Source organism: Triticum urartu, chromosome 4A (genome assembly GCF_056163025.1).
Source record: "Triticum urartu cultivar PI428250 chromosome 4A, HENAU_Tu73, whole genome shotgun sequence".
NCBI lineage: Eukaryota > Viridiplantae > Streptophyta > Magnoliopsida > Poales > Poaceae > Triticum > Triticum urartu.
Window position 1 is genome coordinate 190,290,916 of NC_141876.1, and position 24,691 is coordinate 190,315,606.

At 46.5% G+C, this 24,691-nt stretch overlaps 1 long non-coding RNA gene across 1 annotated transcript; it reads right to left on the reverse strand.

The window, feature by feature from the left end:
* Positions 1-21,004: 21,004 nt before the first annotated feature.
* LOC147975337 (uncharacterized) lies at positions 21,005-23,229 on the reverse strand. Its single transcript, XR_015602027.1, has 2 exons — positions 22,188-23,229; positions 21,005-21,426 (listed from the first exon to the last, which is right to left on the reverse strand). It is a non-coding gene; the product is annotated as an uncharacterized LOC147975337 (long non-coding RNA).
* Positions 23,230-24,691: the final 1,462 nt, after the last annotated feature.

Below are 24,691 nucleotides of genomic sequence, written 5' to 3' on the forward strand. Positions count from 1 at the left end.
ACCACCTAGCTTCGGATATGTATTGTTTTGAATGTTGTCCATTTTCTCCATATGATGATTCCATTAATGCTCATGAGGAGACCCCCATAGTTTCCACATACATATTAGGAGATTTTGATGCATTCCATACTTTTCATGATTCTCATAATTGCTGGCATCGTATGCATTCCATGAATAACAATGCTCTACATATTTCCCATGATGCATTACACAATTTGAGTCTCCATTATGCTATACATAACAACAAACCTATCATGATGGATGACATGTTTCTATATCACGCATCTCATTTATTTGAGCATTGGCTATTTTGTGATAACCAACACTTGCACGTGCGCATCATGATGGATGATGTGTACATCTACCACACACACACAATTTTCCCTTTGGCTTTTTTTGTGTAGGTACTCACGTATACTTGTCAACCTCTCAATCCCAAGAGTTGACGAAACAAGCTCTTGAGAGCAATGATGACTTGGGATCCCATGGACTATCCTTACCACCATTCCCTTTGCGCAAGGACTACGCACATATCTTCTACCTGGCTCTCACACGGCTATGGGCTATTTACCATTTGTCACCTTATGCCCATTATATCGTGTTCACTTTACATGGTATGCCTATTTCTATGTCTTTGCCATGCAATTGTGACCCTTGCTTGCATCTACCCATGATTCACCATTATGCTACTCCTATGTGTATTTGCATGCTTGGTGGAGATCATTGTTACTATTGCCATGTTTATCATGTGCCTCATGCTATTGATGCTATTTTGCTCATATCCTCCTTCCATGCTTGTGCTATGCCATGTGAATTATTCATGCACATTATTTGCACCCATGACATGCTTGCCATGATTCCTTATAGTATGTTGCATCTTCGCACTACTAGCTTGCTTGAATTGATCACCATGATTGCTTGCTTTGTTGCATCACCCATGTTCAACTCTTACTCGCTTTCTTGGGTTGATGACATATATGCTCGTGCCTCTCACATGATACATCTTGTTCATTGCCACTTGCCTCCAATTGTTGCATCTATGCTTATTGATCCTGGAGACTTGGACACCTTACTTGTGATGCATGCTTGTTTGATTGAGCCTATTGAATGGAGGAGCGACATTGAAGATTGGCTCTATGGAACTTCAACTTGAGGAGCGCTCGGACTTATTGGATGCACCTTCGAACCTCCACTCAGGCCACAACATTGAGCATTGGTACACCAACACCTCCATATTTGTTGATTGTGCTCACACATGTCATGCTCGATGGACATATCATACACATGACAAATTTGCATCTTATGCATGGATTGACTCATATTATGATTGCCTTGTTGCATCTATTTCCATGTCATCCATGATATATGAGCTTGTGCACTTTCTTAGCAAATTTGTTGTGATATTCCTTGATGGCATATATATACATCATGATCATATTGCTCATCATCAATTACATGATCACATACTCATATTGAGCATCCATTGCCAGATTCATGCTAGTGATAAACCGTCTCTCTATGCCATCATTTTGCACCATGGTTGCATTGATGACATTCACAATACATTTGTGTGCATAATGAATGTTTTTTCTCCCATGAATGCTTTGCATACCATTCCATATATTTTGGATAAGCTTCATGCACCTTGTCATGATCAATCTTGTCGCATGGACTCTTTTCTTATTTGATGGACACTTTGTGTGCGCTAACCATTGTATTTCTGAGTGTCGTTTGCGTTTTCTATTTTTGCATGTATACCACTCTGGGGACACCTTCGAGTACTTGGATTGCTCCATGTCTTCCTCTTCATCCAACTACAAGTTCGTCCACGACAACCGTTTCCATGGTGATGAGGTTTTCGATTCGAGGTCGGATCTTTCCCAAGGGAGGGGAGATGGTGCGGAGCATCCTATGATCATCCCCATGTACACTCAAGCATACGCCTTTGGACCTAAGGTGAACTCACTCCTTTCTGAATCTTCCTTTTCCGCATGTAATACATGGATTCTACTTCAACCGCGGACCTTGTGCATACTCAGGTACACCCGAGGAGACCACGGAGAGCCCAAGGACCAAGGCCAAGTGTGCACGGAAGTGAAGGAAGGAGAAGGAAGAAGGGCCAGCTGCTACAGCGGCCGAACATCCGGCCCTAGCCCGAACATCCGGACCGACCCCCAGAAATCCGGCATCGGCCATCCAGAGAGCACCGCAAAGGCCCAGCGCAGCCCGGACATCCGGCCATCACCCTGAACATCCGGCTCCTCCCGAAGCCCCAGACATCCGGCCCCCTTCGCTCAGAAATCTGGCCCCTCCATCACCGAATGCATCTGGAAGACCCAGGCCAGCCCGGACATCCGGCCCCTTGCCCCGGACATCCGGCCCGTCCCAAAGCCCCGGATATCCGGCCCGTCCCGAAGCCCCGGACATCCGGCCCGTCCCGAAGCCCCGGACATCCGGCCCCCATCCCGGTCATCCGGCACCTGCCTGTGCACAGAGATCGGGCCAAAGGCCCATGTATCCCCCCTCTCACTTACCCCTTCATGGGCTAGCACTATATATACTCCCCACCTCCTAGTTAGGGTTACCGTTGTGATAGCTCATTTGAGAGATAGAGCTTCGCTGATCCATATCGGATCTACTCCACGAGAGAGACCGTGGCCCCTCTACGGTGAAGATCCACCTTGGATTCAAGACCTCCTCACAGAGAAGACATCAAGACCTCCTCGCGGAGAAGAACTGGTTACCCTTTGTATCGTCCCTTGTTGATCATGGATCTTGTATCTCTCTTTGTGTTTCGAGGATCTAGCACATGTGTGATCATTCTTGTTAGTTTTAGTATTTCTCTCGTGTTTCCCCTCGCGATTCCCCTTGTTTTCCCCCTCGTGTTCTTCGTGTTCATCACGGGATCCGCTCCTTTCGTGAAAGATTGGCCAATTAGGGTTCTACCCTACATCAGTTGTGCTTAATTACTTTGGATGACCCAAACTCTTAAAGATTATGGGATATATGTGAAACATGTTCCTTTGCTTTGTGACAATGAAAGTGCCATTAAGATTGCTCACAACCCCGTGCAACATTCTCGAACTAAGCATATTTAAGTTCGTCATCATTTCATTCGAGATCATGTTGCTAAAGGAGACATTGATCTTAAGCATGTTCGTACCGATAAGCAATTGGCGGATATATTCACAAAACCGCTTGATGAGAAAGTATTTTGCCATTTGAGAGGGTAATTGAACATCATTGATGCTTCAAACTTGGAGTAGAAACTCCATTCGGATACATGCAAGGCATAGGCCTTTGACTAATCCTTGACTTCTTCTCTTATGATGATGATCATATGTCTTGGGTATATTTGCACCCTTGCATGCTATCTAACCATTGTAGGTACTTAGATGAATCTAAATCCATGAGATTGCAACTCACTCACATCTTGAGCAATCTCTACATCACCAAGTCTCTACACAATGGTGGTTGAAGACAAGGAAGCATGAAACCCCTCAGCATATCCTTTGACAAATTCTATATATCAAATTTCATGATTGTCATGTTGGATACACAAGTTCTCTTCCTTGCAAGACTAAACCATGTAGGTAGATGAACTCAACTCCAAGTGGTGCTCCCAACCATTGATGCGCTTCATCAACCTTGAGCAACCCACGCAAGTTCAACTACATGATCAAGTTCAACACCACCACCCAAGGTATCCTACTCCATCTTAGAGAAGCATTAATCCAAGTCATGGGTCAAAGCAGCTCAACAAGATGCGAATACATCAAAAGCTTAAACGAAAAATGGTAACCCCATTTTGAGCTTAAACGATGAGTATGACCTACGATCAAGTGTTCTCACTTGACTCCTCATTCTACTCTAACATAGGTGACTTTTTCACCGCCCAATTCTAGATGAAGTTCTCTTGTGTATCTCTGTGCTCTTGCATTTGTCTCATGCATGTTTGTTTCCCTTTATCAAAAAAAACTTCATCTAGATTTTTCTTTTCTCTGTTTTGTTCTGCATCTCTTGCATCCAATTCATTGCAAATCCTTTAGTTAATTCCTTGCAGATCTTTGTGAGATCTTATTTTCCTATTGAGCTGAGGTGACAAATGTTCTCTCTGTCTGGAACTCGGTCATACCGATTCTCTTTCGGCCACGCCGAACCATTTCGGTGCAACCGAAAAATATAACTCGGTGTCACCGATTTCACTAGAGAGAAAACAATTTGCCACTTGTTCCTGCACTTTTGTTCCAGCTCCACTCGATGATTCTTGTCCTCTACCAGCATCACAATCTATATGCTGCTTTGCTCTGTGACTCAAGGACCAAACCTATTTTGACTCGCACTCCAAAAGATCCCTTCTTGGAAATTGATGTCAAAGGGGGGAGAGATCACATCAAATCTTATTCTCTTCAAAAGGGGAGAGAGAGAAAGGGGGAGAGAGAGAAAAAGGGAGAGAGAGGTAATCACATCAAAGGCCCCAGATGCCTGGTGTTCAAGAGGAGAGAAGTCACATGTCTTTAAGAGGGGAAAGACATGTCTATGTTATGTTTATGTTTATGATCTATTTTGCTCTGATTTTGTTTCCCTATGTTCTCTCATTATCTAATACAAGATTCAGGGGGAGAAAGACTGCTAGGGAAGGAAATCCTTGAATTCATTGCATATCTTTACCTTTTGGGGACATGTCTGTATACAATAGAGTACCTAGTATTCACTCTCTACATATCATCCCAATCTTGGTACTCTTGTGGTTTGTTGTTCTTGCTCTGCTTAGTAGATGTGTCGATGTTATCTAACCTTCTTTACCCAGGTTCATCTCTTCCAAAGCTAGCTCAAGACCACAAGGTAAGTATATGCATCACACTCATGTGCATGAGGATCTCTTGCTGATGTACATTTTGTTTGCAAGGAGGAATCATGAGCATGAAGTTACACTTCCTATATTCACACCTTTAGCTCTGATGCATATAGCCAAGATACATGTAGCTCATTGCTTGCTCTGTTGTAACACCCCGGATATGATTTAACCAATATGTATTCCAACTCTTGCCGTTTTTGGCCTTAAGTTATTTTATTTTCTCGGGTTCAGGTTTTTGTCTCCGTGTGTGGTTATCGTTGTCATGCATCTCATATCATGTCTTCATGTGCATTGCATTTGCATACGTGTTCATCTCATGCATCCGAGCATTTTCCCCGTTGTCCGTTTTGCATTCCGGCGCTTCGTTCTCCTCCGGTGGTCATTTCTACCTTTCTTTCGTGTGTGAGGATTAAACATTTCCGGATTGGACCGAGACTTGCCAAGCAGCCTTGGTTTACTACCGGTAGACCGCCTGTCAAGTTTCGTACCATTTGGACTTCGTTTGATACTCCAACGGTTAACCGAGGGACCAAAAAGGCCTCGTGTGTGTTGCAGCCCAACACCCCTCCAAGTTGGCCCCAAACCCACCAAAACCTGCTCCATCATCTAGAGCGTTCGATCACGATCGCATGGCCGAAAACCGCACCTCATTTGGACTCTCCTAACTCCTCCTATGCCTATTTAAACACCCCTCCGAAATTCTCTTTCTTCCTCTCCCGAAACCCTAGTCATCTTCCACCTCTCGCCGCCGGACGCGTCCGCTCAGGCCGGACATGTCCGTTTCGTCCGACCGCCTCCGCCCGACCTATCACGCCCCGCCACGTGGCGCCAGCGCGCCCCACCTCCCTGTCCCGCACCGACGCGGCCCGCGGGCCCGAGGCCGACCCTCCCGCCGCCGATCTGGGCCAGAGGTGCGCCGCCTCGCCCGAGCCGCCTCCCTCCGCCCGCGTCCCGCGCCTCCTCGCCGGCGGCCGCCGCCCCGCGCCGGCGAGCGCCGCCGCACCCGGGCCGGCCGCCGTCCCGCGCCGGCGAGCGCCGCCGTCCCGCCGCCGTCGCTAGCTCGGCCTCCTCCTTCCTCCACGCCCGCACCCTTCCGGCCGGCCCCTTCCAACTCCGGCGGACCCTGCTACAGTAACTCCGGCGAGCTGCTTCGGAATCCGTGCCAGATCCAGATCTGGAAATTTGGGACGGTTGACTTTTTGCCTGAAACCCTAGATAAATTGCTATGTTCATCGCATTGTATCTCTGCATCCGTAGCTCCGTTTTGGGCATATAACATATCAAAATATTCGTCTCAGAGAGTACATCATTTCATCTCATTGCATCATTTTCATTTGAGTTCATCTTAATGCCCGAGATGCTGTTAGAAGAGTGCTACTTGAGATAATTGTCAGATCTGCTGCTCCATTTAGATATTTGTCATTTTTCCATGATTATTGTGTGCATGATATGCCCCTGAGCTCTACATACGTTTTGTTAAGGGTTTTGCCATCTTTCCAGAGGTGCAACCCATGTATTTTTGTGATGTGTGTGGTGACTAGCACGAGCTTGCAAAGTGAGGCACTTGGTAATGCTGATTTCAGGGACTTAGCATTTCCACAAAGTCCTTGAGCTGTTTATCTCATATGGCCATATGTTCATGTTGTTTCCTAGTGATTCGTGCCTCTTTTGAGGATGATCAGTAAGGATTTTTTGTTAATCTTGTAGTGCTCTATTCATCCATGTCTTTGTTTGCAATTATGGAGCACCCTAGCTTGAGTCAATCGAGCTCTACTTTTGTCATTTCGTGAATCTGGGCAGATTGTCTACTTGTTAGCGACTTTGCCGATGATGTTGTAGTTGATCCGTGCATGCTATGTTATTGTTCTTGCCATGTCTAGCTTGCATTTTGTTTATTCTTGATGGGTGTATGCTTAGATTGTCATGACTTGCTCGGTAGTGAGTGCATCGAGCTCGTAAACATGCCTACTTGATATCTGTTTCAGCATGCTCCAGTTTTCACTAAGTCTGTGATCTGATTATGTTTTTGCCATGTTCACATGCTTGCAATTGTATTTTCTGATCCCTTTTGGCTCAAGGTCACTAAGGGACTTTTGTTAAGCTCTTTGAGTAGCTCCATGCCATGCTTTACTTTTCCATGTTCAGGTCCTGTAGCATATTGTTTTATTGCTCCGAAGAGTGCTATCTGATCTGAAATTCCAGACAAGTGTTAATTTCACTAAGTCTGAAATCTGTTTGTCAAATGCATTTTGCCTTGCTTGTTTGAACCTGTTAGTGGATGAATTGGCCGTAGCTCGGTGCTAGACTTTTGTTAAGAATCATGAATGGATCCCTTCCATGTATTTTGATGCCATGTTTGGGTGCTGTAGCATGTTCATCTTATTGCATTTAGATGGCTACTTGCTGTAAATCGCAGAACATGGTCATATTTGAATTGCTTGCCATTTCCAAACCGTAACTCCGATTCCGGCGTTCTTTATATCATTTTCAAGAGATTTCATCTCATATTTCCAGTGGCACACTTGGAATTCCAAGTTGAGGCCAGGTTCATGCATTCCCTGTCACATGTTGCATATGCATCCCGCATCGCATCCCGCATAGCATACCATTCTTGCATCATATTGTTTGAGCTTTGCACGTGGTTGATTGTGTTCCGTTTGCTTGTTTGTCTTGTTTGGGTAGAGCCGGGAGACGAGTTCACTAACGAGGAGCCCATTGAGTTTGCTTTCGAGGATCCAGTCAACTCTAACTACTTTGCAGGCAAGATGATCATACCCTCGAAATCACTACTATCTTTGCTTTGCTAGATGCTTGCTCTTTTGCTATGCCTATGCTACGATGCCTACCACTTGCTTATCATGCCTCCCAAATTGCCATGTCAAACCTCTAACCCTCCATATCCTAGCAAACCGTTGATTGGCTATGTTACCGCTTTGCTCAGCCCCTCTTATAGCGTTGCTAGTTGCAGGTGAAGATTGGAGGCCATTCCTTGTTGGGACATTTATTTACTTGTTGGGATATTATTATATTGCCATGTTATCTTAATGCATCTATATACTTGGTAAATGGTGGAACGCTCGGCCTCTCGCCTAGTGTTTTGTTCCACTCTTGCCGCCCTAGTTTCCGTCATATCGGTGTTATGTTCCCGAATTTTGCGTTCCTTACGCGGTTGGGTTATAATGGGAACCCCTTGATAGTTTGCCTTGATTAAAGCTTTTGCAGCAATGCCCAACCTTGGTTTTACCATTTGCCACCTAGCCTCTTTTTCCCTTGGGTTTCCGGAGCCCGAGGGTCATCTTATTTAAACCCCCCCGGGCCAGTGCTCCTCTGAGTGTTGGTCCGATCGAGTAGACTGCGGGGCCACCTCGGGGCAACTTGAGGGTTGGTTTTACTCATAGGATGTCTCATCTGAGTGTGCCCTGAGAACGAGATATGTGCAGATCCTATCAGGATTTGTCGGCACATTCGGGCGGTGTTGTTGGTCTTGTTTTAACCTGTCGAAGTGTCTTGAAGAACCGAGATACCGAGTCTGATCGGAACGTCTCGGGAGGAGGTCTATTCCTTCGTTGACCGTGAGAGCTTGTCATGGGCTAAGTTGGGACTCCCCTGCAGGGATTTGAACTTCCGAAAGCCGTGCCCACGGTTATGGGCAGATGGTAATTTGTTAATGTCCGGTTGTAGATAACTTGAACCTTAACTTAATTAAAATGAATCAACAGTGTGAGTTACCGTGATGGCCTCTTCTCGGCGGAGTCCGGGAAGTGGACACGGTGTTGGAGTAATGTTTGCGCAGGTTGCTCTCTAGTTTCTCGCTCACGCTTTGCCTCCTCTTCTCGCTCTCTTTTGCGAATAGGTTAGCCACCATATATGCTAGTCGCTTGCTGCAGCTCCACATATTTACCTTGCCTTACCTACAAGCTTAAATAGTCTTGATCGCGAGGGTGCGAGATTGCTGAGTCCCTGTGGCTCACAGATTACTTCCAAACCAGATGCAGAGCCTGATGATTCCGCTCCAGGTGACACGCTTGAGCTCAAGTGGGAGTTCGACGAGGACTCTCAACGATACTACATGTCTTTCCCTGATGATCAGTAGTGGTGCCCAGTTGGGGGTGATCGGGACCGTGTCGCACGTTGGGTTATCTTTTATTTTGGCGCCGTAGTCGGGCCATGAGTGTTTGAATGTTGTAATGCTTTTTATGTACTTTGATTGACGTGGCTAGTGTAAGCCAACTATGTGTCTCCCCTTTTATTATCTATATTACATGGGATGTTGTGATGATTGCCTAACTTGCGACATTGCTTTCAATGCAGTTATGCCTCTAAGTTGTGCCTCGACACGTGGGAGATATAGCCGCATCGAGGGCGTTACAAGTTGGTAATCAGAGCCTTCCCCGACCTTAGGAGCCCCATTGCTTGATCGTTTTTAGCAGCCGAGTTGTGTCTAGAAAAATGTTTTGAGTCATTTAGGAATTATATATCGGAGAGTTTAGGAATTCTTTTTACTTCCCAGTCTCCTCATCGCTCTGGTAAGGCATCCTGACGTAGAGTTTTGACTCTTCTCTTCTCAAATTTCACTAAAAATTTTTTAGGATCACGCGGGTATCTTGGAATCGTTCCGATGGTTTTATGACGAGAACATTGTCTTGGTGCCTCCTGTCAGGGGTTTTGTGGAAGTGTCCCGGGGAGTTGAGCTCTGAGGTGTTGTCATCATAATTTTATCGTTGTAGTTCTGGAATACCTGAGTTTAGTACGCCGACATCGAAAATCTCTTTTATGAAGTTCGTTGGTGAGATAACCTCGACGCCACCCAGTACTGGGGTGGGAGTTCGGGAGTATCGCCATAACTTGTATAACGGATGCTTTTCGAAGGTTGAGGTAGATGGTTTCTGAAGTTTTTCTTGGTTATGTGGTGAAGGATGGATACAGCTGGATGTAGGATTTGCTAGATTTTGGTGAGATATTATGCTTCCCTTGTATCCCCAACACCTGATTGCATAACCGGAAAGGTTCGGGAGTTTCATATGTGGGAATTCTTGTAGCTCTAGTTCTTCTTCCACGGATATTTGGTTTGAGATTGGGATTTCTTACCGAGTATTCGTTCTTGATCTGTACCTTGTTGATTTATTTCTCTACCTAAATTCTAAGTGGCTTCTCAATTTATGGATATGTGACCATTTCAAGAGGAATGCATTCGTTCATTTTGTTCAGATGTGAAGACTTTATGTTGCAATTTTCATTCCGTTGGATTCAGCTTCATTTTATCTGTCAATGTGCTAACGGTGGTCAACCTCTTCAGGATGGCTCCCGCTAAGAGCACCAATCAGAATCAGAATCAGGATTCGCCACCACCTCCACCTCCTCCGGAGGCATGGCAAGCTGTGATGGCCACAACCAATGCAAACACACAGTTGATCATGCAAATTCTTCAAGAGCGCAATCAAGGCAACCAAGGGAACCAAGGCAACAATCAAAATCACTTTGCTACACTCAACCAGTTCCTTGCTAACGGGCCAAAAACTTTCAGCAATTGTGTTGAGGCTACTGATGCTGACGATTGGCTTGTGGATCTGTGCAAGCATTTCGAGTGCAGTAACGTCAGGCCTAAGGACTTTGTCAAGTTCGCTTCCTTCCAACTCAAAGATCAAGCTGCAGAATGGTTCCAGCAGTACAAGGATTCCAGAGGTGAACGTGCGATTACCTGGGATGAATTCCGTCAAGATTTCAGAGCTCACCATATCCCTCAGAGCGTGGTTGAAAGCAAGCGCGAGGAATTCCGCAACCTGAAGCAAGGCTCTTTGTCTGTCTATGACTACAACAAGTTGTTTCAGAAGCTCGCCCGCTTTGCTAAGCAGGACGTCCCTGATGAGAAGAGCATGATATACCAGTTCAGGGGTGGTCTCAGAGAAGAAATTCAGCTAGCTCTTGTTCTCTTTGAACCCTTGAGGTACGATGAGTTCTACAACATGGCATTGAAGAAAGAGGCCGCTCAACTGAGGTGTGATGCTTCCAAGAAGCGAGTCAGAGACACTACTCCTTCTTCCTCTACTCAAGTGGCCAAGCAGCAGAAGTATTGGCTTCCTCCTCCTCCGTTCCGTCAGCCGTATCAGCAGAAGAGAAAAGGTGGTAGTGGATCTTCCCACCCACCCAACCCTGGCTTGCAGAACAAGACTTCGTCTCAAGCTCCAAGATCGAGTGCTCTGTACCACCGTCCGCTTTCAGAGGTCACGTGAAACAAGTGCCAACAGAAGGGTCACTATGCCAACAAGTGTTTCAACCAGAGGCGTCTTCCTCCTCCTCCTCCTCCTCCTGTGAGATCGGCAAGTACAGCTGTGGTCAAGCATAACCCAAGCACGCCAAGGTCAACTTGATGAATGCAGCTCAGGCAGAGGACTCGTCAGATGTCATCATGGGTAACCTTCCTGTTAACGATGTTCTTGCAAAAGTACTTTTTTATACTGGTGCATCGCATTCTTTCTTGTCATGCCCTTTTGCATCGAAGCACAATGTTGATACTGAGATCATGCCCAAAGTCATGCAAGTTGTTTCTCCCGGCAAGCTTTTGACTTCTAGTTTGGTTGCTCCCGATATCTCTATCACATTGGGCGATTACAAGTTTCTTTCTTCTCCTGTGGTTCTTGGTAACTTGGATATTGATCTTATTCTCGGAATGGATTGGCTTTCTAAGCACAAGGCGCATCTTGATTGTGCAGCCAGGCAGATTCAATTGACTCATTCGTCTGAGGATGTAATTGTCTTTGCTGCTCGTGATGATACCATCCGTCTGTTTTCTCTCAATGAGAAGGGTGAACTGGATGCTATCTCGCAAATTCCAGTCGTTTGCGAATATCAAGACGTTTTTCCAGAAGAGCTTCCAGGAATGCCTCCGCACCGGCCAGTTGAATTCGTTATTGATCTTGAGCCTGGCACGGAACCTGTGTGCAAGCGTCCTTACAAGCTCGGACCTGAAGAGTTGAAGGAGCTGAAGAAGCAACTCGATATTCAAGAGAGAATGGGTCTCATCCGGCCTAGTTCTTCTCCGTGGGGTTGTGGTGTTCTTTTTGTGAAGAAGAAGGATGGAACGGACCGGCTTTGTGTTGATTACCGTCCATTGAACAAGAAGACCATCAAGAACAAATATCCACTTCCGAACATCAACGAGCTGTTCGAACAACTCAAAGGTGGTCAAGTATTCTCCAAGCTTGATTTCCGTATGGGTTATCATCAGATTCGAATCCGTGAGCAAGATATTCCTAAGACGGCTTTCAGGACAAGCTATGGTTCATATGAATACACTGACATGTCTTTTGGCCTCGTCAACGCTCCTCTGACGTTCTCTCGCATGATGAACTTCATCTTCAACGCCTACACCAATGACTTCGTTTTTGTCTATCTCGACGACATTCTGGTTTTCTTGAAGAACAAGGAAGATCATGCCAAGCACTTGCGTTTGGTACTCGATAAGTTGAGGGAACATCAGTTCTACGCCAAGTTCTCCAAGTGTGAATTTTGGCTCGATGAGGTTCTTTATCTTGGTCACATCATCTCTGCCAAGGGCATTGCGGTGAATCCTGAGAAGGTGTCTGCAATTATGAATTGGGAACCTCCTCAGAACGTGAAGCAACTCAGTAGCTTCCTCAGTCTCGCAAGCTATTGCTGAAGATTCGTTGAAAACTTTTCTAAGATCACGAAGCCTCTCTCAAATCTTCTCCAGAAGCACGTCAAGTACATTTGGTCTCCGGAGTGTGACATTGCTTTCAACACTTTGAAAGAGAAATTGATCACTGCTCCAGTTCTGACTCCGCCTGATGAATCCAAGCCGTACGAAGTCTTTTGTGATGCCTCTCTCCAAGGTCTTGGCGCAGTGTTGATGCAAGAGAAGAAAGTTGTTGCTTATACCTCTCGCCAGTTGAAGCCCAATGAGAAGAACTACCCCACTCATGACCTTGAGTTGGCGGCAGTTGTGCATGCTCTTTTGACTTGGAGACATCTCTTATTGGGAAGAAAAGTGGACATTTTCACTAATCACAAGAGTCTCAAGTACATCTTCACTCAGCCTAATCTCAACCTCAGGCAGACTCGATGGGTCGAAATGATTCAAGAGTATAATCGAGTATTGAGTATACTCCAGGAAAGGCCAATGTGATTGCTGACGCATTGAGCAGGAAGGCTTACTGCAACAGTCTGATTCTCAAGCCTTATCAACCCGAGCTTTGTGAGGCTTTCCGCAAACTTAATCTGCAAGTTGTTCCTCAAGGTTTCCTCGCCAACCTTCAAGTCTCTCCTACCTTGGAAGACCAGATTCGCCAAGCCCAGCTTCTTGATGCTATGGTGAAAAAGGTGAAGATTGGGATTGCCAAGAGTCAACCCAAGTACAAGTGCTACCGCCTTGATGACAAGGATACTCTCTTCTTCGAGGATCATATTGTTGTGCCCAAAGGTGACCTTCGTAAAGTGATCATGAACGAGGCTCACAATTCTCTCCTCTCCATCCACCCTGGGAGCATGAGGATGTATCAGGACCTCAAGCAGGCTTATTGGTGGACTCGAATGAAGCGCGAGATTGCTCAATTCGTGAATGAATGTGATGTCTGCAGAAGAGTGAAGGCAAAACACCAAAGGCCAGCTGGTCTCCTCCTACCTATTGCCATTCCAGAATGGAAGTTTGACCACATTGAGATGGACTTCGTGACTGGGTTTCCAAAGTCCAAACGTGGCAATGATGCTATATTCGTTGTTATCGACAAACTCACTAAAGTGGCTCATTTTCTGCCTATCAAAGAGTCAATCACTGCAGCTCAATTGGCGGAACTCTATACCTCTCGGATTGTCTCTCTGCATGGTATTCCACAAGTGATCTCTTCAGACCGTGGCAACATCTTTACCTCCAAGTTTTGGGATTCTTTTCGGAAGGCCATGGGCACCAGCATCCGCTTCAGCACAGCTTTCCATCCTCAAACTAGCGGTCAAGTTGAGCGTGTCAACCAGATTCTTGAAGATATGCTCAGGGCTTGTGTGATCTCCTTCGGCATGAAGTGGGAGGATTGTCTTCCATATGCTGAATTCTCCTACAACAATAGTTTTCAAGCAAGTTCGGGCAAGGCCCCATTTGAAATTCTGTATGGCAGGAAGTGCCGTACCCCTCTCAACTGGTCCGAAACCGGTGAACGTCAGCTTCTCGGAAATGACTTAATCACAGAGGCAGAGGAGATGTGCAAAGTCATTCGAGATAACCTCAAAGCAGCCCAATCCCGCCAGAAGAGCTACTATGATAGTAAGCACCGCGATTTGGCTTTCGAGATTGTAGATCATGTTTACCTCTGCGTCTCTCCTATGAAAGGTACTCGTCGCTTCGGTATCAAAGGGAAGCTTGCCCCTAGATACGTGGGACCTTTCAAGATTGGCAGTAAGAGAGGCGATCTAGCCTATCAACTCGAGCTTCCTTCAAACTTTGCAAATGTTCATGACATGTTCCATGTCTCTCAGCTCCGAAAGTGCTTCAAGACTCCTGACCGCACCGTCAACTTCGAGGACATTGTGCTCCAAGAAGATCTCTCTTATCGTGAGCACCCAGTTGCTATTCTTGAAGAGACTGAACGCAAGACTCGCAACAAGTCAATCAAATTCCTCAAAGTCAAGTGGTCACACCATTCCGACCGTGAAGCTACCTGGGAACGCGAGGATCACCTCCGTTCTGAGTACCCGGCGTTCTTTCAGTCCTAGATCTCGGGACGAGATCCTTTCGTAGTGGTGGAGTGTTGTAACACCCCGGATATGATTTACCCAATATGTATTCCAACTCTTGCCGTTTTCGGCCTTAAGTTATTTTATTTTCTCGGGTTCGGGTTTTTGTCTCCATGTGTGGTTATCATTGTCATGCATCTCATATCATGTCTTCATGTGCATTGCATTTGCATACGTGTTCATCTCATGCATCCGAGCATTTTCCCCGTTGTCCGTTTTGCATTCCGGCGCTTCGTTCTTCTCCGGTGGTCATTTCTACCTTTCTTTCATGTGTGGGGATTAAACATTTCCGGATTGGACCGAGACTTGCCAAGCGGCCTTGGTTTACTACCGGTAGACCGCCTGTCAAGTTTCGTACCATTTGGACTTCGTTTGATACTCCAACAGTTAACCGAGGGACCGAAAAGGCCTCGTGTGTGTTGCAGCCCAACACCCCTCCAAGTTGGCCCAAAACCCACCCAAACCCACTCCATCATCTAGAGCGTTTGATCACGATCGCGTGGCCGAAAACCGCACCTCATTTGGACTCTCCTAGCTCCTCCTATGCCTATTTAAAGACCCCTCCGAAATTCTCTTTCTTCCTCTCCCGAAACCCTAGTCGTCTTCCACCTCTCGCCGCCGGACGCGTCCGCTCAGGCCGGACGTGTCCGTTTCGTCCGACCGCCTCCGCCCGACCTATCACGCCCCGCCACGTGGCGCCGGCGCGCCCCACCTCCCTGTCCCGCACCGACGCGGCCCGCGGGCCCGAGGCCGACCCTCCCGCCGCCGATCTGGGCCAGAGGTGCGCCGCCTCGCCCGAGCTGCCTCCCTCCGCCCGCGTCCCGCGCCTCCTCGCCGGCGGCCGCCGCCCCGCGCCGGCGAGCGCCGCCGCACCCGGGCCGGCCGCCGTCCCGCGACGGCGAGCGCCGCCGTCCCGCCGCCGTCGCTAGCTCGGCCTCCTCCTTCCTCCACGCCCGCACCCTTCCGGCCGGCCCCTTCCAACTCCGGCGGACCCTGCTACAGTAACTCCGGCGAGCTGCTTCGGAATCCGTGCCAGATCCAGATCTGGAAATTTGGGACGGTTGACTTTTTGCCTGAAACCCTAGATAAATTGCTATGTTCATCGCATTGTATCTCTGCATCCGTAGCTCCGTTTTGGGCATATAACATATCAAAATATTCGTCTCAGAGAGTACATCATTTCATCTCATTGCATCATTTTCATTTGAGTTCATCTTAATGCCCGAGATGCTGTTAGAAGAGTGCTACTTGAGATAATTGTCAGATCTGCTGCTCCATTTAGATATTTGTCATTTTTCCATGATTATTGTGTGCATGATATGCCCCTGAGCTCTACATACGTTTTGTTAAGGGTTTTGCCATCTTTCCAGAGGTGCAACCCATGTATTTTTGTGATGTGTGTGGTGACTAGCACGAGCTTGCAAAGTGAGGCACTTGGTAATGCTGATTTCAGGGACTTAGCATTTCCACTAAGTCCTTGAGCTGTTTATCTCATATGGCCATATGTTCATGTTGTTTCCTAGTGATCCGTGCCTCTTTTGAGGATGATCAATAAGGATGTTTTGTTAATCTTGTAGTGCTCTATCCATCCATGTCTTTGTTTGCAATTATGGAGCACCCTAGATTGAGTCAATCGAGCTCTACTTTTGTCATTTCGTGAATCTGGGCAGATTGTCTACTTGTTAGCGATTTTGCCAATGATGTTGTAGTTGATCCGTGCATGCTATGTTATTGTTCTTGCCATGTCTATCTTGAATTTTGGGTATTCTTGATGGGTGTATGCTTAGATTGTCATGACTTGCTCTGTAGTGAGTGCATCGAGCTCGTAAACATGCCTACTTGATATCTGTTTCAGCATGCTCCAGTTTTCACTGTGTGTGATCTGATTATGTTTTTGCCATGTTCACATGCTTGCAATTGTATTTTATGATCCCTTTTGGCTCAAGGTCACTTAGGGACTTTTGTTAATATCTTTGAGTAGCTCCATGCCATGCTTTACTTTGCCATGTTCAGGTCCTGTAGCATATAGTTTTGTTGCTCCGAAGAGTGCTATCTGATCTGAAATTCCAGACAAGTGTTAATTTCACTAAGTCTGAAATCTGTTTGTCAAATGCATTTTTGCCTTGCTTGTTTGAACCTGTTAATGGATGAATTGGCCGTAGCTCAGTGCTAGACTTTTGTTAAGCATCATGAATGGATCCCTGCCATGTATTTTGATGCCATGTTTTGGTGCTGTAGCATGTTCATCTTGTTGCATTTAGATGGCTACTTGCTGTAAATTGCAGAACGTGGTCATATTTGAATTGCTTGCCATTTCCAAACCGTAACTCCGATTCTGGCGTTCTTTATATCGTTTTTCAAGCGATTTCATCTCATATTTCCAGTGGCACACTTGGAATTCCATGTTGAGGCCATGTTCATACATTCCCTGTCACATGTTGCATATGCATCCCGCATAGCATACCATTCTTGCATCATATTGTTTGAGCTTTGCACGTGGTTGATTGTGTTCCGTTTGCTTGTTTGTCTTGTTTGGGTAGAGCCGGGAGACGATTTTGCTAACGAGGAGCCCGTTGAGTTTGCTTTCGAGGATCCAGTCAACTGTGACTACTTTGCAGGCAAGATGATCATACCCTTGAAATCACTACTATCTTTGCTTTGCTAGATGCTCACTCTTTTGCTATGCCTATGCTACGATGCCTACCACTTGGTTATCATGCCTCCCAAATTGCCATTTCAAACCTCTAACCCTCCATGTCCTAGCAAACCGTTGATTGGCTATGCTACCGCTTTGCTCAGCCCCTCTTATAGCGTTGCTAGTTGCAGGTGAAGTTTGGAGGCCGTTCCTTGTTGGAACATTTATTTACTTGTTGGGATATTATTATATTGCCATGTTATCTTAATGCATCTATATACTTGGTAAATGGTGGAAGGCTCGGCCTCTCGCCTAGTGTTTTGTTCCACTCTTGCCGCCACGTGTTAGACCACCTCCCCCCAATGAAGAGGATTATAAACCTCACATTGACAAAGACACATATGAAGGAGAATTCTTCCAAGAAAAACATCTTTCCAAAAAATGTTTCAAGAACTGCTCTACTTCACCCTAGAACATTGAAGTAGACAACGATATTGAATCCGACTCCCCCCTAAGCCGGAACAAGAAGAGGTTACTGCCACAGATGACCTGTCAATGCTTGATCGATTATGTAAAGGAGGCCTTCCACATGTTGATGCATTTATTCATGATGATGATGAGCACGTCATTACTGATAGTGATGATGATGATGCATTTATTGATCCCGGAGCATATATAGACGATGAAGATTAATATTAGTACTGTCAGGTATTCAATTATTATTATGTACATATATATATATTACTAATTAGTTCATGTTATTAGGTATTCAATTTCTTATTATGTTCATGATGATGATACACTTAAATTATATACATATTATTCATGTCAGGTATTCAAATTTTTTATGTTGTACTAATTTTGTTTACTCTTTGTCATTGCAAGTGTTGACAAATGGTGGGCACGGTTCGAGAGCACTCTGAGCCTCATTCCTCGGCGCATGCTGGGAGGGGTGCTTCCATTCCACCCCAGCACCTCCGAAGAGCGCTGCTAGACAGTATGCAAACACCACCGATGGGCGCTTCTTCTTTAGTCGGGAGAGGTCCGGGGAGGACGAAGAGGGGTGCTAGAGGTGGACGTGGCAGAAGGAGAGGTAGGAAGGCTGCTACGCCTTCCTTGCCGCCACCCCTAGTTGATTCACCCGACGACATGACTGCCCTGTCTGAGGTGGACCCGTCTCAGACTCCGGTCCACGAGCCTCGGGTCACCAAGCCTTCGCCCCATGAGACTCCAGTCCCAGAGTTTTCGTCCCACGAGACTCCAGAGGCTAGTGGCCATGATGATGGTGGCAAGGACCGCTTTTCAGATGATAGCTGTAGCGAGGGCAAGATGGTTGAGGGGGGCAAGGTCTACCAGCATGGTGGTAGAAAGCTCCTGCCCGTGCCGGCGACCCACAAGCAGAGGTGCTTGATTGCGCCTAATGGGGAGAAGTATGTGCATTTACTCTTTTTAAACCTTTTGCCTTCATGTTTCTCCAAATTAATATCTAGTGTGTTGGCCTTGTCATACTGCAGAGGTTGGAAACACAACCCTGGTGTTCGCAAGCCCAACCAGGCCCTTGTTGTGATTTGCCGGCAGAACTTCCCAGGGTGGGTCACGCTGCCCGGTGAGGGTCAGGTTCCACAGCTAGCATTGAGCTGGGAGTTGTACTTGGCCGTCCTGGCCTCGCCGTAGGAGAGGATCGATGGTGTCTTGTGCGAGACGGTGGCCGACATTGTGATCCAGACGTTTTGGGTAATTTCTCCTTTACAAAATTAAAAATCAACAGTACCTAGTGATTGTACTATTCAGTGTTGTCTTGTTTGATTGCAGACCTTCTACAGGTGTCTTGAGGGACATGAGGAGGTCGCGGCTATGGTTATCGAAGCCAAGTGCAAGCGCCTACTTCAGAACTTACGTCACGAGGCTCGGGTGCAGGCTGTTCGAGACTACTACGCCTCGACTGGTATTAAGAGGTCCAAGACGAAGTGCCGCACCAAGTTTCTGAGTAAGGAGAAGTACATGAAGGTAATTACCTATTCTTAAGGCCTTGTACTTAGTTTCCTTGATTTGATTCAAAGGTGTAGTGCTGAAATTTCTCTTGACTAACTTAGGTGCCCCCGAGATGCTGTGCGGATAGGATGGACTGTTGGGAGGCGTTGGTTGGATGAGTCGCGCTCTCCCCAATGGCTAGCCATCCACAAGAAGGCCAAGGATAAGCGTGCCCAAATGGTTGGTGTGCCACACCATCAAGGGAGATCCAATCAATATTATTACGGGGATAACTGGATATGTGGTTTGCTTCATGATTCATGCAATTTCATTCTTCATGCTAGCTTGAGCCCTTAACTAATATTTTATTCCTCTCTTTTAGGCGCGATACAACAAGAACAAGGTGCCAGGGGTGTTCGAACTGTATGCCATGTCCCATACTACCCCATACAAGAAGGCCAAGGCATTCTCTGAGTCCGACCTCAATCATCCAGAGAGCTTCACCAACATCTCCTCCCACCACAAGCTCGTTGTAGCGCTCAAGATGCGATTCTATCCCAATCCCGTGATGAACTCATGATTGGGGCACAACTGCATTTCGAGCGCATAGCAAGGTGGATATCATTACAACATACCATGTACTGAATAGATGAGAATACAAGATAAAGGCTTACACTGGCCACAAGCTACAACATGAATACAATAGTTCATCAATACATAGAAATCATCATATAGAAGAGCAGGATCTGTCTGTGGATGAAATCAAACGAAAAAGAAGAACGATACCCACCCTGCTAATCCCAGGCTTCCCGACCCGGAACCTATCCCCTGATTGAAGAAGACTCCAAAATAAATCAAGCATCGCTCTCATGTCAGGTCATCGCATTACCTGTACCTGCAACTATTGTTGTAGTAAACTGTGAGCGAGAGGACTCAGCAATCCCACTACCATGGGTACCAAGACTAACAAAGCTTAATGGGTAGGAAAGGTTAAGTGGTGAGGTTGCAGCAAGCGGCTAAGCAATGTATAGTGGCTAAATTACGAGTACAAGAATAATATGAGAAACTACGCAACGGTCGCAAACTAGTAATGATCAAGAAGTGATCCTGAACTACTTACGTACAAACATAACCCAACTATGTTCTCCTCTCGAACTTCCCTGAAAGGAGACAGTCACGGTCACGTACGCGGTTGGTGTGTTTAGTTGAGTTTACTTCAAGTTCACTACAACCGGATATTAACAAATTCCCATCTACCACATAACCGTGGGCATGACTCTCGAAAGTTTAAACCCTGTAGGGGTGTCCCAACTTAGCCCATGACAAGCTCACGATCCGTGGAGACAACCCTCCATCGCGGGACCCTCTGATCAGACTCCGAATGTCGGTGCACAAGCCATTTCGACAATGGTAAAACAAAACCAGCAAGACCGCCCGATGTGCCGACAAATCCCGATAGGAGCCGTACGTATCTCGTTCTCAGGGCACACCGGATGGGACAAGATATGAGTAAAACAAGCCCTTGAGTTTCCCCGAGGTGGCCCCGCAGGCTACCCGGTTTGGACCAACACTCAGAGGAGCACTGGCCCGAGGGGTTCATTAATTACCCTCGGGTGCTAGCCGGTCCATATGCAGGTTTTAGTTGTTATTAGTAAAATGGTAAAACCAATGTTGGGCCGTGATGGAAGAGTTTTATTCAAAGCAAACTGTCAAGAGGGGCCCATAAACTCTCATCGTGTTAGGGATGCAAAATCAAGGATAATGACACCGGTATGACGGAAACTAAGGCGACAAAAGTGGAACAAAACACCAGGCAAAAGGCCGTGCCTTCCACCCTTTACCAAGTATATAGATGCATTAATTAAATAAGAGATATTTTGTTATCCCAAGATATCCATTACATCCATATCCCAACATGGAACAACCTGCAACTAACAACGCTATAAGAGGGGCTGAGCAAAGCGGTAACATAGCCAAACAACAGTTGGCTAGGATGGTGGAAAAGGTTAGAGGCTATCATGGCAATTTGGGAGGCTTGATAAACAAGTGGTAGGTAGCGTGACATAGCGATAGCATTGAGACAACTAGCATAGCAAAGATAGTAGTGAGATACAAGGTGACGGTCATTTTTCCTGAAATCCCGCTAGGAAGAAGACCGAATCCATGAAGTAGTCGAACAATGTAGTCGAACAGATCCTCACAATCGCAACGAAACCTTGAACTATCAAGAAGAAGCAACACCGGAAAGAAGCAAACAACATGGTAAACAAACAAGCATAATCATGGCATGACGCACAATCAAATATGATGCATGTCCATTTTAATGAGGCATGGCATGGCAGAGTGTAAAAAACAATACTACAAATTAAGTGGAGCTCAATATGCAATGGGTTGCATATTGACAAAACACCACATGCAATTATTTTGTTCACTCCCATTTATGCTACTAATCAATATTAAATGTTGGTCAACATGGCAAGAAGTGAAGCATAATTAAACTAACTATTTAGGCAAATTTAAATGAGGCCGGAAACAACAAACAACAATTCCGGTAGATCCCCACATGTTATTTAGCAATTTTAAAGCAAACAAAATTTTTAAACATTTAAATGTTGTTATCATGATGCGGATGACATGTGCAAGTTTTATGCCATTTTATGAAATTTTGACATGAGCATGTTATAAAGCATTTGGTCACCGTGACGGAACGAAAAGGGGTGCCATGAAAACGACAACGGAAATGGTGCCACGACAACATTCCGTTGATCCGACAACTTGTCGAGATGTTGGTGCAAAAGAAATGTGGATGTACGGAAAATGCAAAAGATGATGGGGTGATCCCGGTTACCGGGTTCCCACGGATCCACGGCATGGCAAACAAGGAGGAACGTGCAAAGACAACTCGGACACGGTGCAAACATGGGCATCTCATACAACACATCACATGCATACGGTCCACGGGCGTCGTTCCGGCTGTTATACCTTCCAAGGGTGCATATTCGAAGCTTATCGAGTTTGGTGCGATGTAGAGGAAGTAGACGTTCTCGGGATGGTTGTCGTGGAAGTAGTGGCACACGGTGATGGTTGTGGAAGTAGTGGTACACAGCGACGGTAGTCGTACACGTTCGGGATGGAACTTGATGTACCCATGTGCTTCACGGGTCATCGTTGAACTGGGTGATCCGATGCGGTAGTCAAACTTGGGGGGGTCATGGAACTTGAGGAATCCAAAGCCTTACAGGCCGTCATTGGACTTGGTTAAAAACATGGTGTTGGTAGTGGTACTTGGCGGGTCGTTGAAGTTGACAAAATCCGTCAGCAGGTAGCCGTCCATGGTCGTACTCATATTGACGTGCAACACGATGGTCTTGATGGATTGTAGTCGATCTTGGCGGTCCGTATGGTCACCGAAACAATACAACACGAGGGCCTCGAGTGAGAAGCAGAAAGGTGGTGATGGTTGTGGTCAGCGGTAGGAAGCAGGCAGGGGGCTCGTCTAGTTCCCGGCCAGATCTAGGTCGGTGGAACTCCATGGGGCAGAAGCCATGGCGTTCCTGATAGGCGGGTGAGGTAGCGCAGACTTCGGGAGGAGCACGGGCGTGCGAGGAGGCACTGCCTGGCGGCTGTGGACGCGAACGAGGGGGAGTATCATGGGGAACTCCGATGAGGAAGGAGACGGCGCGCTGGACGAGGGGTCGCCGGACCTAGCGATTCCCGGCGGCGGTGATCTTCGCGGCTGATGCAGGGGACTCGGGAAGTAGGTGAAGAAGATGGCGCAGCGGCGGGGCGAGGTGTCGAGCTTGGGAAGGAGGCCGAGCGTTGCGGGCGCGCGACGACAGCTGCCGGATCTCGGGCAGATGCTGCATGGAGGAGCTGCGGCGCCTGGGAGACGAAGATAGCCTCCGGCGGCGAGCATGCAGGGCGGCAGGGTAGTTGGTTTGTGGGGTCGGACGAGGAGCACGGGTAGGAGTGGATCGGGACGAGGGGTGCAGCGCGTGTGGGTGGCGGCGCGAGGGAGAGAGCGAAGGGTGAGTGTTGGGGATCGGGGCTTCCTAGGGTTATAGGTTAAGTGGGGGCGGCTGGGCCTTAGGGCAGGATGGTTGGGCTGGCCTGCTTAGTCAGGCCCAAGAGGCCGGCTGGGCTGCAAGGCTGTCTCTCTCTCTACTCTTATTTCCTTTAGGAGAAAAGAATTAGAGAGAAGAAAAAGAAAGAAAGGGTCAGGGAAAGAATTTGCGCATGGGGTTAATTTTCCCGGGCTCACAAAAATGAGCTCGATCCAAGAAAAAATAGAAAGTAAGCATGGGTGTGAAGCTGAATTCAACCTCATTTGAATTTAATTCAAATGAGTGTGAGAAAGAAGTGGGTATTCGATAGGTCCAAAAATGTTGAGAATTTAGGAGGAGCCTCGATAAATGGAGAAAGAATTATGGAGAAAGTTTGGAGAACAAACATGAAGCAAAAGGCATGAGAATTCAATTGCAAGTGGGTTGCGGTTAGTTCCAAACTAACGGAATATTTATGATACCTCCCTAAATATCAAGAGGATATGTTATAAAGAGAAATCACCATGTGAATTCCCTCGAGTTAAATAGATCGAAAGATCTATGCAATTTATTTAATTGAGTTTTAAAAAGGGGTTGCATGATGACATGATGGAATGCAAATGACGACATCATGAAATTCAACAAAAACACACATCGGTCACGCAAAACATGGAAGGCATCTGGAGCGTCGGCCTTGGGTCATCACAACTCTCCTCCAATTACAAGAGATCTTGCCCCGAGATCTAGGGATGACAACCGGAAGAGGAAGAGAAGAGGTAATACTAAGTCACTTCTTGACAAAAGAGTGAAACCAAGGAACCTTGAGAGGTTTAAGAATCTTGCAAGAAATAATACAACGGAGATGAACGAAGTTGAAAACACTCCGTTAGAAAGGACGAACAAGGAACATTATGAGAACCTTGTAGGTTGCAAACACATGAATCAAGAGCTCAAGGGTCACGAAAGAATTTAAACCCGCTCTGGTGGAAAGAGAAGCAAGGTATACAAGATGATTTGGGGAATTCTCCGGTAGAAATCGAAGGAACTTGATAAGATGGAAAGATCACTACTGCAGGATGCTGCTAACGCGACACTACGATTAGAGACCCTTCAACGAAACTGTGTGCGATGCAATAGTCGCAAACGGTGGTGTAAAAACTCGTCAAAAAGGTGCAAAATGTTTGCGATGGAAGATGCATCAAACACGGTCCATATTTTTGTTGCATGTGCGATGCAGGGCATACGGTTCAGTTCAATTAACCATTTTCGATGAGGAGGAACAAAAGAAAAGGGCAGCCAGATGAAGGTGTGTGCGATGTATAGCATACGGTTCACTCGGATGAACTGTTTGTGATTAGGCAACACAAAAGAAACGGTCAGCCATATCAAGGTGTGTGCTATGTACAACATACAGTTCACTCGGATGAACTGCTTGTGATTAGG